Genomic DNA, 26,376 nt, shown 5'->3' on the forward strand with positions numbered 1-26,376 from the left:
CGTTCCACTCCACTCCATTCCATTCCATTCCATTCCATTTCACTCCATTGCATTCCATTCACTTCTTACGACAGGATATCACTATGTCACCCTGGCTGGAGTGCAGTGTCACAATCTCAGCTCATATTACATGTCAACAGTACATTCCATTGCATTCTATTCCATTGCATTCCATTGCATTCTTTTTATTCCGTTGCATTCAATTCTATTCCATTCCATTCCATTCCATTCCATTCCATTCCATTCCATTCCATTCCTCTCAATTCCATTCCATTCCACTCCATTCTAGTCCATTCCACTAATTTCCACTACACTACACTCAATTCTAGTCTATTGCACTCCATTCCATTCCACTCTGTTCCATTCCACTCCATTTGATTCCATTCCTCTCCACTCCATTCCGCTGCACTCCATTCCATTCTGCTCCATTCCCCTCCTCTCCATTCTATCACATTCCACTCCACTCCACTCCATTCCATTCCACTCCATTTCACTCCACTCCACTACATTTCATTCCACTCCATTCCATTCCATTCCATTCCATTCTATTCCACTCCATTCCTTTCCATTGCATTCCATTCCATTCCACTCTGGCCCACTCCATTCCACTCCACTCCTCTACGTTCCGTTACATCTAATTCCATTCCACTGCATTCCTATCCTCTCCTCTCCAGTGCACTCCACTCCAGTCCATTCCACTCCTTTCCATTCCATTCTGCTCCATTCCACTGCAATGCACTCCACTGCATTTCATTCAATTCCCTTCCATCCCATTGCATTCTTCATTCCACTCTGCTCCAACTCACTCCATTCCACTCCACTCCACTCCGTTCCATTCCATTCTACGGCATTCCATTCCATTTCTTTATTTCGAGAATATCTCACTCAGTCAGCCAGCCTGGAGTGCAGTGGCCCCATCCCACCTCCCGCTCCGTTCCAATCCACTCCGCTCCGCTCCTTTCCTTTCCGTTCCATCCACTCCACTACTTTCCATTACTTCCGATTCCATTCCACTCCATTGCACTCCTTTCCACTCTACTGCACTCCTCTCTACTCCATTTCACTGCATCTGATTCCATTTGGCTCCATTCCATTGCACTCAACTCCACCCCACTCCAGTCCATTTCATTCCATTCCATTACATTCCCTTCCTCTCCGTTCCACTCCAATCCACTTCACTCCACTCCACTCCACTCCAATGCACCCCATTGCATTCCATTCCATTCCACTGCATTCCATTCCATTCCTTTCTTTCGAGAGTATCACACTGTGTCACCCATCCTGGAGCGCAGTGGTACAATCTCAGCTTCCATTGTGTTCCATTCCATTCCATTCCATGAGACTCCTCTGCACTCCACTCCATTCCATTCCACTTCACCCATCGTCACTCCACTCCACCCCTTTCCAATCCACTCCACTCCATTGCATTCCACTGTGCTCCATTCCATGCCACTCCGTTCTATTCCTCACCACTCCAATCGACTCCACTCCACTGCATTCCACTCCCCTCCATTCCATTCAATTCCATGCCATTCCGATGTATTTCACTCCACTCCACTCCACTCAATTCCTGTCTATTACCCTCCTGTCAAATACATTCCACTCCAGTACACTCCATTCGATTACATTCCACTCCAGTCCACTCCACTCCTCTCCATTCCACTACATTCCATTCCATTTCGTTCCATTCCACTCCCCTCCCTTCCATTCGTTTCCACACCATTCCACTCCACTCCATTCCATTCCAATCCACTCTAATCCACTCTACTCCACTCCTTTCCACTTCTTTCGATTCCTCTACTTTCAACTCCACTCCACTCCCTTCCACTCCAATCCAATCCATTCCATTCCATATAATTCCACTCATTTCCACTCTACTCCATCCACTGTATTCCAATCCACTGTTGTTAACTCCACTCTCCTCCCCTCCATTCCAATCCACTTCATTCTACTCTACATCTCTCCATTCCAATCCTTTCCACTTCATTCCAATCTACTCCATTGCATTCCACTCCACTCCATTCCACTCCTTTCAGACCTTTCCACTCCATTCCATTCCTCTCCACTCCACTCCATTCCACTCCATTCCACTCAATTCCATTCCATTCCATTCCCCTCCATTCCACTCTACTCCATTCCATGCCATTCCTTTCCAAACTATTCCACGTCACTCCATTCCATTCCATTCCAATCCATTCTAATCCACTCCACTCCCTTTCCAATCCACTCCATTCCATTCCATTCCTTTCCATTCCATTCCATTCTACTCCATTCCTCTTCCCTCCACTCCACTCCACTCCATTCTTTTCCTCTCCATTCCACTGCACTCCAATCTTTCCCACTCCAATCCATTCCATTCTATTCCATTCCATTCCGTTCCACTCCATTCCATTCTACTCCTTTCCACTCCAATCCATTCTTTGCATTCCATTCCCTTCCACTGCTTTCCATTCCATTACTTTCAATTCTATTCTATTCTCCTCCGTTCCATCAACTCTACTCCACTGCACTACATTCCATTACATCCGAATCCATTCCACTCCATTCCACTCCTCCACTTTGCTGCAATGCTCTCCTCTCAATTCCACTCCTTCTCATTCCATTCCGCTCCATTCCACTGCTATCCTCTCCACCTCAATCAACTCCGGTTCATTCCATTCCATTCCATCCCATTCCATTTCTCTCCATTCCATTCCACTCCACTCCACTTCACTCCAATCCACTCCATTCCATTCCATTCTACTCCATTCTATTCCATTCCATTCCATTCCATTCCATTCAATTCCGTTCTGTTGTACTCCATTGCATTCTTTTCCTTTCTTTCGAGAGTATCTCACTCTGTCACTCAGCATGGAGTGCAGTGGCACAGTCTCAGCTCCCGTTCTGTTCTGTTCCTTTTCTTTCCGTTCCACTCCATTCAGCTCTGCTAGGCTCTGCTCCGTTCCATTTCCTTCCATTCTACTCCAGTCCACTCCACTACATTGCGTTACATCCAATTGCATTCCACTGCTTTACACTCCTCTACACTTAACTGCATTCCACTCCACTCCATTTCACGCCATCCCCTTGCATTCATCTCCATTGCACTGTATTCCGCTCCACCTCACTCCGCTCCATTTCAATCCATTCCATTCCATCTCATTCCAGTTCTCTCCATTCCAGGCCACTCCACTTCACTCCACTCTGTTCCCATGCAGTCCACTCCATTCCATTCCATTCCATTCCTTTCTTTCAATGTTATCTCACTCTGTCACATAGCCTGGAGCACAGTCGCACAATCTCCGCTTCCGTTCCATTCCATTCCATGCCATCCCATTCCATTCCACTACACTCCATTCCGCTAAAATCTACTCCACTGCATTCCACTCCACTCCACTCCATTCTATTGCACTCCACTCCACTCCGTTCAATTCCATTCAATTCCATTCCTTTCCACTTCACTCCACTCCACTACATGCCACTCCATTCCTCTCCATTCCATTCTGTTCCATTCCTTTCCACCCCACTCCACACCATTCCACTCCACTCCATTCCATTCCATTTCAGTCCACTCCACTCATTTCCACTCCAGTCCACTCCATTCCACTGCACTATACTCCATTTTATTCCACTCCCCTCCAGTTCACTGCACTCCAATCCTTTCCATTCAATTTCAATCCACTCCATTCCATTCCTTTCCACTACATTCCTTTCCGTTCCCTTCCATTCCACTCCATTCCACTCCCCTGCAACCCACTCCATTCTACTCCAGTCCATTCCACTCCATTCCATTCCACTCCATTCCAATCCACTCCTTTTCATTCCACTCCTTTACCTTCCACTGCATTCCACTCCACTTAACTCCATTCCATTCCATTCCAATCCTTTCCTCTCGACTCCACATCACTCCACTCCTTTCATCTCCACTCCACTCCACACAATTGCACTTCCCTCCTTTCGATTCCATTCCATTCTCTTCCTCTTACTCCCCTCCATTCCACTCCACTCCACTCCATTCCTCTCCATTCCACTCCATTCCATTTTATTCCATTACATTCCACTCCATTGCTTTCCCTTCCACTTCATTCCATTCCATGCCACTCCACTCCACTCCACTCCAATCTGCTTCATTCAATTCCTATCCACTTGTCTCCATTCCCTTCCATTCCACTCCATTCCATTCATTTCCACTCCAATCCACTCCACTCCACTCCTCTCCATTTCACTCCATTCAATTCCATTGCAGTCCATTCCGTTCCACTTCATTCCATTAATCTCCATTCCAGCTCATTCCAATCCAATCCACTCCACTCCATTCCATTCTGCTCCAGTCCACCCATCTCCCTTCCTTTCCACTCCACTCTACTCCACTCCATTCCGTGCCATTCCATTCCATTTGGTTCCATTCCATTCCACTAGACTAGACTCCACTCCACTCCTTTAGATTCCATAGTACTCCATTTCACTGCACTCCAATCCACACCTCTGCGTTCTGTTGCATTCCCTTCCATTCCATTCGACTGCTCTCCATTCCACTCCACTCCACTCCACTCCATTCCAATCCATTGGGTTCCATTTCACTCCATTCCATTCCATTCCACTCCATGCCACTCCACTCACCTCCACTCCCCTCCACTCCACTGCATTCTATTCCATTCTATTCCATTCCAGTCCACTCTACTCCTTCCAGTCCTCTCCACTCCATTCCATTCCACTCCACTGCACTCCACTGCATTCCATTGCATTCAATTCCCTTCCACTCCACTCCACTCCATTGCAGTGCACTCCTCTCTATTCCACTCCACTCCATTCCATTCCATTCTATTGCATTCCACTCCATTCTATTCCGTTTCACTCCATTCCACTCTACTCCACTGTACTACATTCCCTTCCATTCCACTCCTTTGAAATCAGTTCTTTCCTTCCACAGAATCTCACTCGGTCACTAAGGCTGGAGTGTCGTCATACCATCGCAGCTCACATTTCTGTTCTCCATTCCATTGCATTCCATTCCATCCCATTCCATTTCTTTCTATTTCACTCCACTCCACTGCATTCCATTCCACTGCATCCCATTCTATTCTACTCTGTTCCTCTTCACTCCACTCCATTCTACCCGTGTCCACTACATTCCATTCCATTTCACACCACTGCATTCCATTCCATTCTTTCGACACGATATCACTGTGTCAAACAGCCTGGAGAGCTTAGGCACAATCTCAGCTCACATTACATCTCAACTCTCTATTGAACTGCATTCTATTGCATAAAATTCCATTGCATCCCATTCCATTCCTTTGCTTTCCATTACATTCAATTCCATTCCATTCCACTCCTTTCCACTCCACTCCACTCCAGTACGTTCCTTTACATCCGATTCCATTCCACGCCATTGCACTCCTCTCCACTCCACTGCACTGCACTCCACTCCACACCATCCCATTACTTTCTGCTCCATTCCACAGCACTACACTCCTCACCACTCCACTCCACATCATTCCATTCCTTTACATGCGATTCCGTTCCATTCCATTCCTCTCCATTCCACTGCACTCTACTTCAGTCCACTCGAATCCACTCAATTAAAAATTCTTTCCATTCCATTTCTGTCTTTCAAGAGTATCTCACTCTGTCACCCAGCGTGGAGTGCAGTGGCACAATCTCAGCTCACATATCATTCCATCATTCCATTACATTCCATTGCATTCCATTCCATTCCAGTGCACTCCACTCCACTCAATTCCACTCCACTCCACTCCAATACGTTCCATTCCATTCCATTCCAATCCCTTCCATTCCACTCTGTTTTATCGACAGGATCTCCCTCTGTCACGCAGGCTCCAGCGCCGTGGCCAAATCACTGCACATATTTCTTCATTCCATTCGATTCAATTCCATTTCATTCCATTGGATTCCATTCCACACCACTCCGTTCCATTCCACTCCACTCCGTTCCTTTCCTCCCCATTCCATTCCACTCCATCCCACTCTCCTCCACGACACTCCACTCCATTTCACTCCACTCCACTACACTCCTCTCCACAACACTGCACTTCATTCCATTCCATTCCATTCCATTCCATTCCATTCCATTCCATTCCATTCCATTCCTTTTTTTACACAGGATTTCATTCCGTCACAAAGGCTGGAGTGCAGTGGAACAATAACAGCTCACATTTCCTTTCAGCAGTCCATTGCATTCCATTCCAACCCATTGCATTCCATTCTATTTCACTCAACGATACTCCACGCCACTCCGTTCCATTCCACTCCGTCAAATTCCATTCGTCTCCATTCGACTCCACTCAACTCCACTCCACTCCATTCCATTCAATTCCATTCCACTTCATTCCATTTCACTCTATTGCATTCCATTCCTTTCTATCCACAGGATATAACGTGTCACCCAGTCTGGAGTGCAGTGGCACAATCTCAGCTCACACTACATCTCAACTTTCCATTGTATTATATTCTATTACAATGGATTCCATTGCATTCCATTACATTCCACTACTGTCCACTCAATTCTATGCCATTCAACTCCGTTCCACTCCACTGCACTCCACTTCATTCCACTCCATCCCATTCCTTTCCACCCCATTCCACTATAATCCATTCCACCCCACACCACTCCAATTCATGCCATTACGTTCCATTTCATTCCATTCCTCCACATTCCACTCCACTAATGTCCACTCTGTTCCATTCCATTCCACTGCGTTCCATTCCATTCCTTTCTTTGGAGAGTATGACACTCAGTCACCCTGCCTAGAGCATATTGGTAAAATCTCAGCTCCCATTCCATTCCATCCCATTCCATTCCACTCCACTCCAGTCCACTCCATTCTGCTCTGCTCCATTCCAGTCCATTACACTGCACTCCATTCCCTTCCACTACACTCCAATCCACTCCACTCCACTCCACTACTATCCATTCCATTCCACTCCATTCCATGCCATTCCACTCCACTCCATTCCGTTCCTTTCCTCTCCGCTCCACTCAATTCCATTCCACTCCACTTCACTCCAATCCATTCCACTCCTATCCACTCCACTCCATTCCATTCAATTCCATTCCATTCCATTCTATTCCATTCCACTCCACTCCATTCCATGCCATTCCACTCCATTCCATTTCATTCCATTTAACTCCATTCCACTCCAGTCCACTAAATTCAATTTCACTCCGTTCCACTCCTTTCCACTTCATTCCATTCCACTCCATTCCACTCCAATCCATACGACTCCATCCCACACCTTTCCATTCCTTTCCACTCCACTCCACTCCAATCAACTGCGTTTCTCTCCACTCCCTTCCATTTCGTTTCATTCCACTCCACTCCACTCCACTCCATTCCACCCCACTGCATTCCATTCGATTCAATTCCATTCCACTCCATTCCATTCCATTCCAGTCCGTTCGACACCATTCCCCTCTAATCCACTCTACTCCATTCCACTCCATTCGACTCCATTCCACTCCGTTACCTTCCACTCCATTCCACTCCTATTCACTCCATTCACTTCCACTCCACTCCACACCACGATATTCCATTCAACTCCACTCCACTTTACTCAATTCCATTCCACTCCACTGCCCTCCACTCCACTCCATTCCATTCCATTCCACTCCACTCTACTCCAATGCATTCCATTCCACTCCGCTTATCGCCACTGCATTCCATTACAGTCTACTCCATTCCATTCTATTCCATTCCCTTCCACTCCGCTACATTCCACTCCAATCCACCTCATATCTTTCCATTCCATTCCACTCCATTCCATTCCATTGTACTCCATTGAAGTACATTCAGCTCCATTCCACTCCACTCCACACCACTCTACTCCACTCTACTCCTTTCCATTCCTTTCCTATCCATTCCATTGCATTCAATTCCACTCCATTCTATGCCAGTCAATTCCATTCCACTCCATTCCACTCCACTTCTTTCCACTCCATGCCATTACAGTCCACTGCATTCCATTTCATTCCACTCCACCCCGCTCCACTCCACTGCATTCCCTTCCATTCCACTCCATTCCGTTCCACTCCACTCCATTCCATTCCATTCCATTCCATTTCACTCCATTGCATTCCATTCACTTCTTACGACAGGATATCACTATGTCACCCTGGCTGGAGTGCAGTGTCACAATCTCAGCTCATATTACATGTCAACAGTACATTCCATTGCATTCTATTCCATTGCATTCCATTGCATTCTTTTTATTCCGTTGCATTCAATTCTATTCCATTCCATTCCATTCCATTCCATTCCATTCCATTCCATTCCATTCCTCTCAATTCCATTCCATTCCACTCCATTCTAGTCCATTCCACTAAATTCCACTACACTACACTCAATTCTACTCTATTGCACTCCATTCCATTCCACTCTGTTCCATTCCACTCCATTTGATTCCATTCCTCTCCACTCCATTCCGCTGCACTCCATTCCATTCTGCTCCATTCCCCTCCTCTCCATTCTATCACATTCCACTCCACTCCACTCCATTCCATTCCACTCCATTTCACTCCACTCCACTACATTTCATTCCACTCCATTCCATTCCATTCCATTCCATTCTATTCCACTCCATTCCTTTCCATTGCATTCCATTCCATTCCACTCTGGCCCACTCCATTCCACTCCACTCCTCTACGTTCCGTTACATCTAATTCCATTCCACTGCATTCCTATCCTCTCCTCTCCAGTGCACTCCACTCCAGTCCATTCCACTCCTTTCCATTCCATTCTGCTCCATTCCACTGCAATGCACTCCACTGCATTTCATTCAATTCCCTTCCATCCCATTGCATTCTTCATTCCACTCTGCTCCAACTCACTCCATTCCACTCCACTCCACTCCGTTCCATTCCATTGTACGGCATTCCATTCCATTTCTTTATTTCGAGAATATCTCACTCAGTCAGCCAGCCTGGAGTGCAGTGGCCCCATCCCACCTCCCGCTCCGTTCCAATCCACTCCGCTCCGCTCCTTTCCTTTCCGTTCCATCCACTCCACTACTTTCCATTACTTCCGATTCCATTCCACTCCATTGCACTCCTTTCCACTCTACTGCACTCCTCTCTACTCCATTTCACTGCATCTGATTCCATTTGGCTCCATTCCATTGCACTCAACTCCACCCCACTCCAGTCCATTTCATTCCATTCCATTACATTCCCTTCCTCTCCGTTCCACTCCAATCCACTTCACTCCACTCCACTCCACTCCAATGCACCCCATTGCATTCCATTCCATTCCACTGCATTCCATTCCATTCCTTTCTTTCGAGAGTATCACACTGTGTCACCCATCCTGGAGCGCAGTGGTACAATCTCAGCTTCCATTGTGTTCCATTCCATTCCATTCCATGAGACTCCTCTGCACTCCACTCCATTCCATTCCACTTCACCCATCGTCACTCCACTCCACCCCTTTCCAATCCACTCCACTCCATTGCATTCCACTGTGCTCCATTCCATGCCACTCCGTTCTATTCCTCACCACTCCAATCGACTCCACTCCACTGCATTCCACTCCCCTCCATTCCATTCAATTCCATGCCATTCCGATGTATTTCACTCCACTCCACTCCACTCAATTCCTGTCTATTACCCTCCTGTCAAATACATTCCACTCCAGTACACTCCATTCGATTACATTCCACTCCAGTCCACTCCACTCCTCTCCATTCCACTACATTCCATTCCATTTCGTTCCATTCCACTCCCCTCCCTTCCATTCGTTTCCACACCATTCCACTCCACTCCATTCCATTCCAATCCACTCTAATCCACTCTACTCCACTCCTTTCCACTTCTTTCGATTCCTCTACTTTCAACTCCACTCCACTCCCTTCCACTCCAATCCAATCCATTCCATTCCATATAATTCCACTCATTTCCACTCTACTCCATCCACTGTATTCCAATCCACTGTTGTTAACTCCACTCTCCTCCCCTCCATTCCAATCCACTTCATTCTACTCTACATCTCTCCATTCCATTCCTTTCCACTTCATTCCAATCTACTCCATTGCATTCCACTCCACTCCATTCCACTCCTTTCAGACCTTTCCACTCCATTCCATTCCTCTCCACTCCACTCCATTCCACTCCATTCCACTCAATTCCATTCCATTCCATTCCCCTCCATTCCACTCTACTCCATTCCATTCCAAACTATTCCACGTCACTCCATTCCATTCCATTCCAATCCATTCTAATCCACTCCACTCCCTTTCCAATCCACTCCATTCCATTCCATTCCTTTCCATTCCATTCCATTCTACTCCATTCCTCTTCCCTCCACTCCACTCCACTCCATTCTTTTCCTCTCCATTCCACTGCACTCCAATCTTTCCCACTCCAATCCATTCCATTCTATTCCATTCCATTCCGTTCCACTCCATTCCATTCTACTCCTTTCCACTCCAATCCATTCTTTGCATTCCATTCCCTTCCACTGCTTTCCATTCCATTACTTTCAATTCTATTCTATTCTCCTCCGTTCCATCAACTCTACTCCACTGCACTACATTCCATTACATCCGAATCCATTCCACTCCATTCCACTCCTCCACTTTGCTGCAATGCTCTCCTCTCAATTCCACTCCTTCTCATTCCATTCCGCTCCATTCCACTGCTATCCTCTCCACCTCAATCAACTCCGGTTCATTCCATTCCATTCCATCCCATTCCATTTCTCTCCATTCCATTCCACTCCACTCCACTTCACTCCAATCCACTCCATTCCATTCCATTCTACTCCATTCTATTCCATTCCATTCCATTCCATTCCATTCAATTCCGTTCTGTTGTACTCCATTGCATTCTTTTCCTTTCTTTCGAGAGTATCTCACTCTGTCACTCAGCATGGAGTGCAGTGGCACAGTCTCAGCTCCCGTTCTGTTCTGTTCCTTTTCTTTCCGTTCCACTCCATTCAGCTCTGCTAGGCTCTGCTCCGTTCCATTTCCTTCCATTCTACTCCAGTCCACTCCACTACATTGCGTTACATCCAATTGCATTCCACTGCTTTACACTCCTCTACACTTAACTGCATTCCACTCCACTCCATTTCACGCCATCCCATTGCATTCATCTCCATTGCACTGTATTCCGCTCCACCTCACTCCGCTCCATTTCAATCCATTCCATTCCATCTCATTCCAGTTCTCTCCATTCCAGGACACTCCACTTCACTCCACTCTGTTCCCATGCAGTCCACTCCATTCCATTCCATTCCATTCCTTTCTTTCAATGTTATCTCACTCTGTCACATAGCCTGGAGCACAGTCACACAATCTCCGCTTCCGTTCCATTCCATTCCATGCCATCCCATTCCATTCCACTACACTCCATTCCGCTAAAATCTACTCCACTGCATTCCACTCCACTCCACTCCATTCTATTGCACTCCACTCCACTCCGTTCAATTCCATTCAATTCCATTCCTTTCCACTTCACTCCACTCCACTACATGCCACTCCATTCCTCTCCATTCCATTCTGTTCCATTCCTTTCCACCCCACTCCACACCATTCCACTCCACTCCATTCCATTCCATTTCAGTCCACTCCACTCATCTCCACTCCAGTCCACTCCATTGCACTGCACTATACTCCATTTTATTCCACTCCCCTCCAGTTCACTGCACTCCAATCCTTTCCATTCAATTTCAATCCACTCCATTCCATTCCTTTCCACTACATTCCTTTCCGTTCCCTTCCATTCCACTCCATTCCACTCCCCAGCAACCCACTCCATTCTACTCCAGTCCATTCCACTCCATTCCATTCCACTCCATTCCAATCCACTCCTTTTCATTCCACTCCTTTACCTTCCACTGCATTCCACTCCACTTAACTCCATTCCATTCCATTCCATTCCTTTCCTCTCGACTCCACATCACTCCACTCCTTTCATCTCCACTCCACTCCACACAATTGCACTTCCCTCCTTTCGATTCCATTCCATTCTCTTCCTCTTACTCCCCTACATTCCACTCCACTCCACTCCATTCCTCTCCATTCCACTCCATTCCATTTTATTCCATTACATTCCACTCCATTGCTTTCCCTTCCGCTTCATTCCATTCCATGCCACTCCACTCCACTCCACTCCAATCTGCTTCATTCAATTCCTATCCACTTGTCTCCATTCCCTTCCATTCCACTCCATTCCATTCATTTCCACTCCAATCCACTCCACTCCACTCCTCTCCATTTCACTCCATTCAATTCTATTGCAGTCCATTCCGTTCCACTTCATTCCATTAATCTCCATTCCAGCTCATTCCAATCCAATCCACTCCACTCCATTCCATTCTGCTCCAGTCCACTCATCTCCCTTCCTTTCCACTCCACTCTACTCCACTCCATTCCGTGCCATTCCATTCCATTTGGTTCCATTCCATTCCACTAGACTAGACTCCACTCCACTCCTTTAGATTCCATAGTACTCCATTTCACTGCACTCCAATCCACACCTCTGCGTTCTGTTGCATTCCCTTCCATTCCATTCGACTGCTCTCCATTCCACTCCACTCCACTCCACTCCATTCCAATCCATTGGGTTCCATTTCACTCCATTCCATTCCATTCCACTCCATGCCACTCCACTCACCTCCACTCCCCTCCACTCCACTGCATTCTATTCCATTCTATTCCATTCCAGTCCACTTTACTCCTTCCAGTCCTCTCCAATCCATTCCATTCCACTCCACTGCACTCCACTGCATTCCATTGCATTCAATTCCCTTCCACTCCACTCCACTCCATTGCAGTGCACTCCTCTCTATTCCACTCCACTCCATTCCATTCCATTCTATTGCATTCCACTCCATTCTATTCCGTTTCACTCCATTCCACTCTACTCCACTGTACTACATTCCCTTCCATTCCACTCCTTTGAAATCAGTTCTTTCCTTCCACAGAATCTCACTCGGTCACTAAGGCTGGAGTGTCGTCATACCATCGCAGCTCACATTTGTGTTCTCCATTCCATTGCATTCCATTCCATCCCATTCCATTTCTTTCTATTTCACTCCACTCCACTGCATTCCATTCCACTGCATCCCATTCTATTCCACTCTGTTCCTCTTCACTCCACTCCATTCTACCCCTGTCCACTACATTCCATTCCATTTCACACCACTGCATTCCATTCCATTCTTTCGACACGATATCACTGTGTCAAACAGCCTGGAGAGCTTAGGCACAATCTCAGCTCACATTACATCTCAACTCTCTATTGAACTGCATTCTATTGCATAAAATTCCATTGCATCCCATTCCATTCCTTTGCTTTCCATTACATTCAATTCCATTCCATTCCACTCCTTTCCACTCCACTCCACTCCAGTACGTTCCTTTACATCCGATTCCATTCCACGCCATTGCACTCCTCTCCACTCCACTGCACTGCACTCCACTCCACACCATCCCATTACTTTCTGCTCCATTCCACAGCACTACACTCCTCACCACTCCACTCCACATCATTCCATTCCTTTACATGCGATTCCGTTCCATTCCATTCCTCTCCATTCCACTGCACTCTACTTCAGTCCACTCGAATCCACTCAATTAAAAATTCTTTCCATTCCATTTCTTTCTTTCAAGAGTATCTCACTCTGTCACCCAGCGTGGAGTGCAGTGGCACAATCTCAGCTCACATATCATTCCATCATTCCATTACATTCCATTGCATTCCATTCCATTCCAGTGCACTCCACTCCACTCAATTCCACTCCACTCCACTCCAATACGTTCCATTCCATTCCATTCCAATCCCTTCCATTCCACTCTGTTTTATCGACAGGATCTCCCTCTGTCACGCAGGCTCCAGCGCCGTGGCCAAATCACTGCACATATTTCTTCATTCCATTCGATTCAATTCCATTTCATTCCATTGGATTCCATTCCACACCACTCCGTTCCATTCCACTCCACTCTGTTCCTTTCCTCCCCATTCCATTCCACTCCATCCCACTCTCCTCCACGACACTCCACTCCATTTCACTCCACTCCACTACACTCCTCTCCACAACACTGCACTTCATTCCATTCCATTCCATTCCATTCCATTCCATTCCATTCCATTCCATTCCATTCCATTCCATTCCATTCCTTTTTTAACACAGGATTTCATTCCTTCACAAAGGCTGGAGTGCAGTGGAACAATAACAGCTCACATTTCCTTTCAGCAGTCCATTGCATTCCATTCCAACCCATTGCATTCCATTCTATTTCACTCAACGATACTCCACGCCACTCCGTTCCATTCCACTCCGTCAAATTCCATTCGTCTCCATTCGACTCCACTCAACTCCACTCCACTCCATTCCATTCAATTCCATTCCACTTCATTCCATTTCACTCTATTGCATTCCATTCCTTTCTATCCACAGGATATAACGTGTCACCCAGTCTGGAGTGCAGTGGCACAATCTCAGCTCACACTACATCTCAACTTTCCATTGTATTATATTCTATTACAACGGATTCCATTGCATTCCATTACATTCCACTACTGTCCACTCAATTCTATGCCATTCAACTCCGTTCCACTCCACTGCACTCCACTTCATTCCACTCCATCCCATTCCTTTCCACCCCATTCCACTATAATCCATTCCACCCCACACCACTCCAATTCATGCCATTACGTTCCATTTCATTCTATTCCTCCACATTCCACTCCACTAATGTCCACTCTGTTCCATTCCATTCCACTGCGTTCCATTCCATTCCTTTCTTTTGAGAGTATGACACTCAGTCACCCTGCCTAGAGCACATTGGTAAAATCTCAGCTCCCATTCCATTCCATCCCATTCCATTCCACTCCACTCCAGTCCACTCCATTCTGCTCTGCTCCATTCCAGTCCATTACACTGCACTCCATTCCCTTCCACTACACTCCAATCCACTCCACTCCACTCCACTACTATCCATTCCATTCCACTCCATTCCATGCCATTCCACTCCACTCCATTCCATTCCTTTCCTCTCCGCTCCACTCAATTCCATTCCACTCCACTTCACTCCAATCCATTCCACTCCTATCCACTCCACTCCATTCCATTCAATTCCATTCCATTCCATTCTATTCCATTCCACTCCACTCCATTCCATGCCATTCCACTCCATTCCATTTCATTCCATTTAACTCCATTCCACTCCAGTAAACTAAATTCAATTTCACTCCGTTCCACTCCTTTCCACTTCATTCCATTCCACTCCATTCCACTCCAATCCATACGACTCCATCCCACTCCTTTCCATTCCTTTCCACTCCACTCCACTCCAATCAACTGCGTTTCTCTCCACTCCCTTCCATTTCGTTTCATTCCACTCCACTCCACTCCACTCCATTCCACTCCACTGCATTCCATTCGATTCAATTCCATTCCACTCCATTCCATTCCATTCCAGTCCGTTCGACACCATTCCACTCTAATCCACTCTACTCCATTCCACTCCATTCGACTCCATTCCACTCCGTTACCTTCCACTCCATTCCACTCCTATTCACTCCATTCACTTTCACTCCACTCCACACCACGATATTCCATTCAACTCCACTCCACTTTACTCAATTCCATTCCACTCCACTGCCCTCCACTCCACTCCATTCCATTCCATTCCACTCCACTCTACTCCAATGCATTCCATTCCACTCCGCTTATCGCCACTGCATTCCATTACAGTCTACTCCATTCCATTCTATTCCATTCCCTTCCACTCCGCTACATTCCACTCCAATCCACCTCATATCTTTCCATTCCATTCCACTCCATTCCATTCCATTGTACTCCATTGAAGTACATTCAGCTCCATTCCACTCCACTCCACACCACTCTACTCCACTCTACTCCTTTCCATTCCTTTCCTATCCATTCCATTGCATTCAATTCCACTCCATTCTATGCCAGTCCATTCCATTCCACTCCATTCCACTCCACTTCTTTCCACTCCATGCCATTACAGTCCACTGCATTCCATTTCCTTCCACTCCACCCCGCTCCACTCCACTGCATTCGCTTCCATTCCACTCCATTCCGTTCCACTCCACTCCATTCCATTTCATTCCATTCCATTTCACTCCATTGCATTCCATTCACTTCTTACGACAGGATATCACTATGTCACCCTGGCTGGAGTGCAGTGTCACAATCTCAGCTCATATTACATGTCAACAGTACATTCCATTGCATTCTATTCCATTACATTCCATTGCATTCTTTTTATTCCGTTGCATTCAATTCTATTCCATTCCATTCCATTCCATTCCATTCCATTCCATTCCATTCCATTCCATTCCATTCCATTCCATTCCTCTCAATTCCATTCCATTCCACTCCATTCCAGTCCATTCCACTAAATTCCACTACACTACACTCAATTCTAGTCTATTGCACTCCATTCCATTCCACTCTGTTCCATTCCACTCCATTTGATTCCATTCCTCTCCACTCCATTCCGCTGCACGCCATTCCATTCTGCTCCATTCCCCTCCTCTCCATTCTATCACATTCCACTCCATTCCACTCCATTCCATTCCACTCCATTTCACTCCACTCCAATACATTTCATTCCACTCCATTCCATTCCATTCCATTCCATTCTATTCCACTCCATTCCTTTCCATTGCATTCCATTCCATTCCACTCTGGCCCGCTCCATTCCACTCCACTCCTCTACGTTCCGTTACATCTAATTCCATTCCACTGCATTCCTATCCTCTCCTCTCCAGTACACTCCACTCCAGTCCATTCCACTCCTTTCCATTCCATTCTGCTCCATTCCACTGCAATGCACTCCACTGCATTTCATTCAATTCCCTTCCATCCCATTGCATTCTTCATTCCACTCTGCTCCAACTCACTCCATTCCACTCCACTCCACTCCGTTCCATTCCATTCTACGGCATTCCATTCCATTTCTTTATTTCGAGAATATCTCACTCAGTCAGCCAGCCTGGAGTGCAGTGGCCACATCCCACCTCCCGCTCCGGTCCATTCCACTCCGCTCCGCTCCTTTCCTTTCCGTTCCATCCACTCCACAACTTTCCATTACTTCCGATTCCATTCCACTCCATTGCACTCCTTTCCACTCTACTGCACTCCTCTCTACTCCATTTCACTGCATCTGATTCCATTTCGCTCCATTCCATTGCACTCAACTCCACCCCACTCCAGTCCATTTCATTCCATTCCATTACATTCCCTTCCTCTCCGTTCCACTCCAATCCACTTCACTCCACTCCACTCCACTCCAATGCACCCCATTGCATTCCATTCCATTCCACTGCATTCCATTCCATTCCTTTCTTTCGAGAGTATCACACTGTGTCACCCATCCTGGAGCGCAGTGGTACAATCTCAGCTTCCATTGCGTTCCATTCCATTCCATTCCATGAGACTCCTCTGCACTCCACTCCATTCCATTCCACTTCACCCATCGTCACTCCACTCCACCCCTTTCCAATCCACTCCACTCCATTGCATTCCACTGTGCTCCATTCCATGCCACTCCGTTCTATTCCTCACCACTCCAATCGACTCCACTCCACTGCATTCCACTCCCCTCCATTCCATTCAATTCCATGCCATTCCGATGTATTTCACTCCACTCCACTCCACTCAATTCCTGTCCATTACCCTCCTGTCAAATACATTCCACTCCAGTACACTCCATTCGATTACATTCCACTCCAGTCCACTCCACTCCTCTCCATTCCACTACATTCCATTCCATTTCGTTGCATTCCACTCCGCTCCCTTCCATTCGTTTCCACACCATTCCACTCCACTCCATTCCATTCCAATCCACTCTAATCCACTCTATTCCACTCCTTTCCACTTCTTTCGATTCCTCTACTTTCAACTCCACTCCACTCTCTTCCACTCCAATCCAATCCATTCCATTCCATATAATTACACTCCCTTCCACTCTACTCCATCCACTGTATTCCAATCCACTGCTGTTAACTCCACTCTGCTCCCCTCCATTCCAATCCACTTCATTCTACTCTACATCTCTCCATTCCATTCCTTTCCACTTCATTCCAATCTACTCCATTGCATTCCACTCCACTCCATTCCACTCCTTTCAGACCTTTCCACTCCATTCCATTCCTCTCCACTCCACTCCATTCCACTCCATTCCACTCAATTCCATTCCATTCCATTCCCCTCCTTTCCACTCTACTCCATTCCATGCCATTCCTTTCCAAACTATTCCACGGCACTCCATTCCATTCCATTCCAATCCATTCTAATCCACTCCACTCCCTTTCCAATCCACTCCATTCCATTCCATTCCTTTCCATTCCATTCCATTCTACTCCATTCCTCTTCCCTCCACTCCACTCCACTCCATTCTTTTCCTCTCCATTCCACTGCACTCCAATCTTTCCCACTCCAATCCATTCCATTCTATTCCATTCCATTCCGTTCCATTCCTTTCCATTCTACTCCTTTCCACCCCAATCCATTCTTTGCATTCCATTCCCTTCCACTGCTTTCCATTCCATTACTTTCAATTCTATTCTATTCTCCTCCGTTCCATCAACTCTACTCCACTGCACTACATTCCATTACATCCGAATCCATTCCACTCCATTCCACTCCTCCACTTTGCTGCAATGCTCTCCTCTCAATTCCACTCCTTCTCATTCCATTCCGCTCCATTCCACTGCTATCCTCTCCACCTCAATCAACTCCGGTTCATTCCACTCCATTCCATCCCATTCCATTTCTCTCCATTCCATTCCACTCCACTCCACTTCACTCCAATCCACTCCATTCCATTCCATTCTACTCCATTCTATTCCATTCCATTCCATTCCATTCCTTTCCTTTCCTTTCTGTTGTACTCCATTGCATTCTTTTCCTTTCTTTTGAGAGTATCTCACTCTGTCACTCAGCATGGAGTGCAGTGGCACAGTCTCAGCTCCCGTTCTCTTCTGTTCCTTTTCTTTCCGTTCCACTCCATTCAGCTCTGCTAGGCTCTGCTCCGTTCCATTTCCTTCCATTCTACTCCAGTCCACTCCACTACATTTCGTTACATCCAATTGCATTCCACTGCTTTACACTCCTCTACACTTAACTGCATTCCAATCCACTCCACTTCACGCCATCCCCTTGCATTCATCTCCATTGCACTGTATTCCGCTCCACCTCACTCCGCTCCATTTCAATCCATTCCATTCCGTCTCATTTCAGTTCTCTCCATTCCAGGCCACTCCACTTCACTCCACTCTGTTCCCATGCAGTCCACTCCATTCCATTCCATTCCATTCCTTTCTTTCAATGTTATCTCACTCTGTCACATAGCCTGGAGCACAGTCGCACAATCTCCGCTTCCGTTCCATTCCATTCCATGCCATTCCATTCCATTCCACTACACTCCATTCCGCTGAAATCTACTCCAATGCATTCCACTCCACTCCACTCCATTCTATTGCAATCCACTCCACTCCATTCAATTCCATTCCTTTCCACTTCACTCCACTCCACTACATGACACTCCATTCCTCTCCATTCCATTCTGTTCCATTCCTTTCCACCCCACTCCACACCATTCCACTCCACTCCATTCCATTCCATTTCAGTCCACTCCACTCATCTCCACTCCAGTCCACTCCATTCCACTGCACTATACTCCATTTTATTCCACTCCCCTCCTGTCCACTGCACTCCAATCCTTTCCATTCAATTTCAATCCACTCCATTCCATTCCTTTCCACTACATTCCTTTCCGTTCCCTTCCATTCCACTCCATTCCACTCCTCTGCAACCCACTCCATTCTACTCCACTCCGTTCCACTCCATTCCATTCCACTCCATTCCAATCCACTCCTTTTCATTCCACTCCATTACCTTCCACTCCATTCCACTCCACTTAACTCCATTCCATTCCATTCCATTCCTTTCCTCTCGACTCCACATCACTCCACTCCTTTCATCTTCATTCCACTCCACACAATTGCACTTCCCTCCTTTCGATTCCATTCCATTCTCTTCCTCTTACTCCCCTCCATTCCATTCCACTCCACTCCATTCCTCTCCATTCCGCTCCATTCCATTTTATTCCATTACATTCCACTCCATTGCATTCCCTTCCACTTCATTCCATTCCATGCCACTCCACTCCACTCCACTCCAATCTGCTTCATTCAATTCCTATCCACTTGTCTCCATTCCCTTCCATTCCACTCCATTCCATTCATTTCCACTCCATTCCACTCCACTCCACTCCTCTCCATTTCACTCCATTCAATTCCATTGCAGTCCATTCCGTTCCACTTCATTCCATTCCTCTCCATTCCAGTTCATTCCAATCCAATCCACTCCACTCCATTCCATTCCTCTCCATTCCACTCATCTCCCTTCCTTCCCACTCCACTCTACTGCACTCCATTCCGTGCCATTCCAATCCATTTTGTTCCATTCCATTCCACTCCACTAGACTCCACTCCACTCCTTTAGATTCCATAGTACTCCATTTCACTGCATTCCAATCCACACCACTGCGTTCCGTTGCATTCCCTTCCATTCCATTCGACTCCTCTCCATTCCACTCCACTCCACTCCACTCCATTCCAATCCATTGGATTCCATTTCACTCCATTCCATTGCATTCCACTCCATGCCACTCCACTCACCTCCACTCCCCTCCACTCCACTGCATTCTGTTCCATTCTATTCCATTCCAGTCCACTCTACTCCTTCCACTCCTGTCCACTCCATTCCATTCCACTCCACTGCACTCCACTGCATTCCATTGCATTCCACTCCCTTCCACTCCACTCCACTCCATTGCAGTGCACTCCTCTCTATTCCACTCCACTCCATTCCATTCCATTCCATTGCATTCCACTCCATTCTATTCTGTTTCACTCCATTCCACTCTACTCCACTGTACTACATTCCCTTCCATTCCACTCCTTTGAAATCAGTTCTTTCCTTCCACAGAATCTCTCTCGGTCACTAAGGCTGGAGTGTAGTCACACAATCTCAGCTCACATTTCTCTTCTCCATTCCATTGCATTCTTTTCCATCCCATTCCATTTCTTTCTATTTCACTCCAGTCCACTGCATTCCATTCCACTGCATCCCATTCCATTCCACTCTGTTCCTCGTCACTCCACTCCATTCTACTCTTGTCCACTACATTCCATTCCATTTCACACCACTGCATTCCATTCCATTCTTTCGACACGATATCACTGTGTCAAACAGCCTGGAGAGCTTAGGCACAATCTCACCTCACATTACATCTCAACTCTCTATTGAACTGCATTCTATTGCATTAAATTCCATTGCATCCCATTCCATTCCTTTGCTTTCCATTACATTCAATTCCATTCCATTCCACTCCTTTCCACTCCACTCCACTCCAGTACGTTCCTTTACATCCGATTCCATTCCACGCCATTGCACTCCTCTCCACTCCACTGCACTGCACTCCACTCCACACCATCCCATTACTTTCTGCTCCATTCCACAGAACCACACTCCTCAACACTCCACTCCACATCATTCCATTCCCTGACACCCGATTCCATTCCATTCCATTCCTCTCCATTCCACTGCACTCTACTTCAGTCCACTCGAATCCACCCAATTAAAAATTCTTTCCATTCCATTTCTTTCTTTCCAGAGTATCTCACTCTGTCACCCAGCGTGGAGTGCAGTGGCACAATCTCAGCTCACATATCATTTCATCATTCCATTACATTCCATTGCATTCCATTCCATTCCAGTGCACTCCACCCACTCAATTCCACTCCACTTCACTCCAACAAGTTCCATTCCATTCCATTCCAATCCCTTCCATTCCACTCTGTTTTATCGACAGGATCTCCCTCTGTCACGCAGGCTCCAGCGCAGTGGCCAAATCACTGCACATATTTCTTCATTCCATTCGATTCAATTCCATTTCATTCCATTGGATTCCATTCCACTCCACTCCGTTCCATTCCACTCCACTCCGTTCCTTTCCTCTCCATTCCATTCCACTCCATTCCACTCTCCTCCAAGACACTCCAGTCCATTTCATTCCACTCCACTCCACTCCTCTCCACACCACTCCACTCCCCTCCATTCCATTCCATTCCACTCCATTCCATTCCAATCCATTCCATTCCATTCCATTCCATTCCTTTTTTTCCATAGGATTTCTTTCCGTCACAAAGGCTGGAGTGCAGTGGAACAATAACAGCCCACATTTCCTTTCAGCAGTCCATTGCATTCCATTCCAACCCATTGCATTCCATTCTATTTCACTCCACGATACTGCACTCCACTCCGTTCCATTCCACTCCGTCCCATTCCGTTCGTCTCCATTCGACTCCACTGCACTCCATTCCATTCAATTCCATTCCACTCCATTCCATTTCACTCTATTGCATTCCATTCCTTTCTATCCACAGGATATGACGTGTCACCCAGTCTGGAGTGCAGTGGCACAATCTCAGCTCAAACTATATGTCAACTTTCCATTGTATTATATTCTATTACAATGGATTCCATTGCATTCCATTACATTCCACTACTGTCCACTCAATTCTAGGCCATTCAACTCCGTTCCACTCCACTGCACTCCACTTCATTCCACTCCATCCCGTTCCTTTCCACCCCATTCCACTATAATCCATTCCACCCCACACCACTCCAATTCATGCCATTACGTTCCATTTCATTCCATTCCTCCACATTCCACTCCACTAATGTCCACTCTGTTCCATTCCATTCCACTGCGTTCCATTCCATTCCTTTCTTTGGAGAGTATGACACTCAGTCACCCTGCCTAGAGCACATTGGTAAAATCTCAGCTCCCATTCCATGCCATCCCATTCCATTCCACTCCACTCCAGTCCACTCCATTCTGCTCTGCTCCATTCCAGTCCATTACACTGCACTCCATTCCCTTCCACTACACTCCAATCCACTCCACTCCACTCCACTACTATCCATTCCATTCCACTCCATTCCATGCCATTCCACTCCACTCCATTCCATTCCTTTCCTCTCCGCTCCACTCAATTCCATTCCACTCCACTTCACTCCAATCCATTCCACTCCTATCCACTCCACTCCATTCCATTCAATTCCATTCCATTCCATTCTATTCCATTCCACTCCACTCCATTCCATGCCATTCCACTCCATTCCATTTCATTCCATTTAACTCCATTCCACTCCAGTAAACTAAATTCAATTTCACTCCGTTCCACTCCTTTCCACTTCATTCCATTCCACTCCATTCCACTCCAATCCATACGACTCCATCCCACTCCTTTCCATTCCTTTCCACTCCACTCCACTCCAATCAACTGCGTTTCTCTCCACTCCCTTCCATTTCGTTTCATTCCACTCCACTCCACTCCACTCCATTCCACTCCACTGCATTCCATTCGATTCAATTCCATTCCACTCCATTCCATTCCATTCCAGTCCGTTCGACACCATTCCACTCTAATCCACTCTACTCCATTCCACTCCATTCGACTCCATTCCACTCCGTTACCTTCCACTCCATTCCACTCCTATTCACTCCATTCACTTTCACTCCACTCCACACCACGATATTCCATTCAACTCCACTCCACTTTACTCAATTCCATTCCACTCCACTGCCCTCCACTCCACTCCATTCCATTCCATTCCACTCCACTCTACTCCAATGCATTCCATTCCACTCCGCTTATCGCCACTGCATTCCATTACAGTCTACTCCATTCCATTCTATTCCATTCCCTTCCACTCCGCTACATTCCACTCCAATCCACCTCATATCTTTCCATTCCATTCCACTCCATTCCATTCCATTGTACTCCATTGAAGTACATTCAGCTCCATTCCACTCCACTCCACACCACTCTACTCCACTCTACTCCTTTCCATTCCTTTCCTATCCATTCCATTGCATTCAATTCCACTCCATTCTATGCCAGTCCATTCCATTCCACTCCATTCCACTCCACTTCTTTCCACTCCATGCCATTACAGTCCACTGCATTCCATTTCCTTCCACTCCACCCCGCTCCACTCCACTGCATTCGCTTCCATTCCACTCCATTCCGTTCCACTCCACTCCATTCCATTTCATTCCATTCCATTTCACTCCATTGCATTCCATTCACTTCTTACGACAGGATATCACTATGTCACCCTGGCTGGAGTGCAGTGTCACAATCTCAGCTCATATTACATGTCAACAGTACATTCCATTGCATTCTATTCCATTACATTCCATTGCATTCTTTTTATTCCGTTGCATTCAATTCTATTCCATTCCATTCCATTCCATTCCATTCCATTCCATTCCATTCCATTCCATTCCATTCCATTCCTCTCAATTCCATTCCATTCCACTCCATTCCAGTCCATTCCACTAAATTCCACTACACTACACTCAATTCTAGTCTATTGCACTCCATTCCATTCCACTCTGTTCCATTCCACTCCATTTGATTCCATTCCTCTCCACTCCATTCCGCTGCACGCCATTCCATTCTGCTCCATTCCCCTCCTCTCCATTCTATCACATTCCACTCCATTCCACTCCATTCCATTCCACTCCATTTCACTCCACTCCAATACATTTCATTCCACTCCATTCCATTCCATTCCATTCCATTCTATTCCACTCCATTCCTTTCCATTGCATTGCATTCCATTCCACTCTGGCCCGCTCCATTCCACTCCACTCCTCTACGTTCCGTTACATCTAATTCCATTCCACTGCATTCCTATCCTCTCCTCTCCAGTACACTCCACTCCAGTCCATTCCACTCCTTTCCATTCCATTCTGCTCCATTCCACTGCAATGCACTCCACTGCATTTCATTCAATTCCCTTCCATCCCATTGCATTCTTCATTCCACTCTGCTCCAACTCACTCCATTCCACTCCACTCCACTCCGTTCCATTCCATTCTACGGCATTCCATTCCATTTCTTTATTTCGAGAATATCTCACTCAGTCAGCCAGCCTGGAGTGCAGTGGCCACATCCCACCTCCCGCTCCGTTCCATTCCACTCCGCTCCGCTCCTTTCCTTTCCGTTCCATCCACTCCACAACTTTCCATTACTTCCGATTCCATTCCACTCCATTGCACTCCTTTCCACTCTACTGCACTCCTCTCTACTCCATTTCACTGCATCTGATTCCATTTCGCTCCATTCCATTGCACTCAACTCCACCCCACTCCAGTCCATTTCATTCCATTCCATTACATTCCCTTCCTCTCCGTTCCACTCCAATCCACTTCACTCCACTCCACTCCACTCCAATGCACCCCATTGCATTCCATTCCATTCCACTGCATTCCATTCCATTCCTTTCTTTCGAGAGTATCACACTGTGTCACCCATCCTGGAGCGCAGTGGTACAATCTCAGCTTCCATTGCGTTCCATTCCATTCCATTCCATGAGACTCCTCTGCACTCCACTCCATTCCATTCCACTTCACCCATCGTCACTCCACTCCACCCCTTTCCAATCCACTCCACTCCATTGCATTCCACTGTGCTCCATTCCATGCCACTCCGTTCTATTCCTCACCACTCCAATCGACTCCACTCCACTGCATTCCACTCCCCTCCATTCCATTCAATTCCATGCCATTCCGATGTATTTCACTCCACTCCACTCCACTCAATTCCTGTCCATTACCCTCCTGTCAAATACATTCCACTCCAGTACACTCCATTCGATTACATTCCACTCCAGTCCACTCCACTCCTCTCCATTCCACTACATTCCATTCCATTTCGTTGCATTCCACTCCGCTCCCTTCCATTCGTTTCCACACCATTCCACTCCACTCCATTCCATTCCAATCCACTCTAATCCACTCTATTCCACTCCTTTCCACTTCTTTCGATTCCTCTACTTTCAACTCCACTCCACTCCCTTCCACTCCAATCCAATCCATTCCATTCCATATAATTACACTCCCTTCCACTCTACTCCATCCACTGTATTCCAATCCACTGCTGTTAACTCCACTCTGCTCCCCTCCATTCCAATCCACTTCATTCTACTCTACATCTCTCCATTCCATTCCTTTCCACTTCATTCCAATCTACTCCATTGCATTCCACTCCACTCCATTCCACTCCTTTCAGACCTTTCCACTCCATTCCATTCCTCTCCACTCCACTCCATTCCACTCCATTCCACTCAATTCCATTCCATTCCATTCCCCTCCTTTCCACTCTGCTCCATTCCATGCCATTCCTTTCCAAACTATTCCACGGCACTCCATTCCATTCCATTCCAATCCATTCTAATCCACTCCACTCCCTTTCCAATCCACTCCATTCCATTCCATTCCTTTCCATTCCATTCCATTCTACTCCATTCCTCTTCCCTC

This window comes from Pongo abelii, chromosome Y, assembly GCF_028885655.2.
Source record: "Pongo abelii isolate AG06213 chromosome Y, NHGRI_mPonAbe1-v2.0_pri, whole genome shotgun sequence".
Lineage (NCBI taxonomy): Eukaryota > Metazoa > Chordata > Mammalia > Primates > Hominidae > Pongo > Pongo abelii.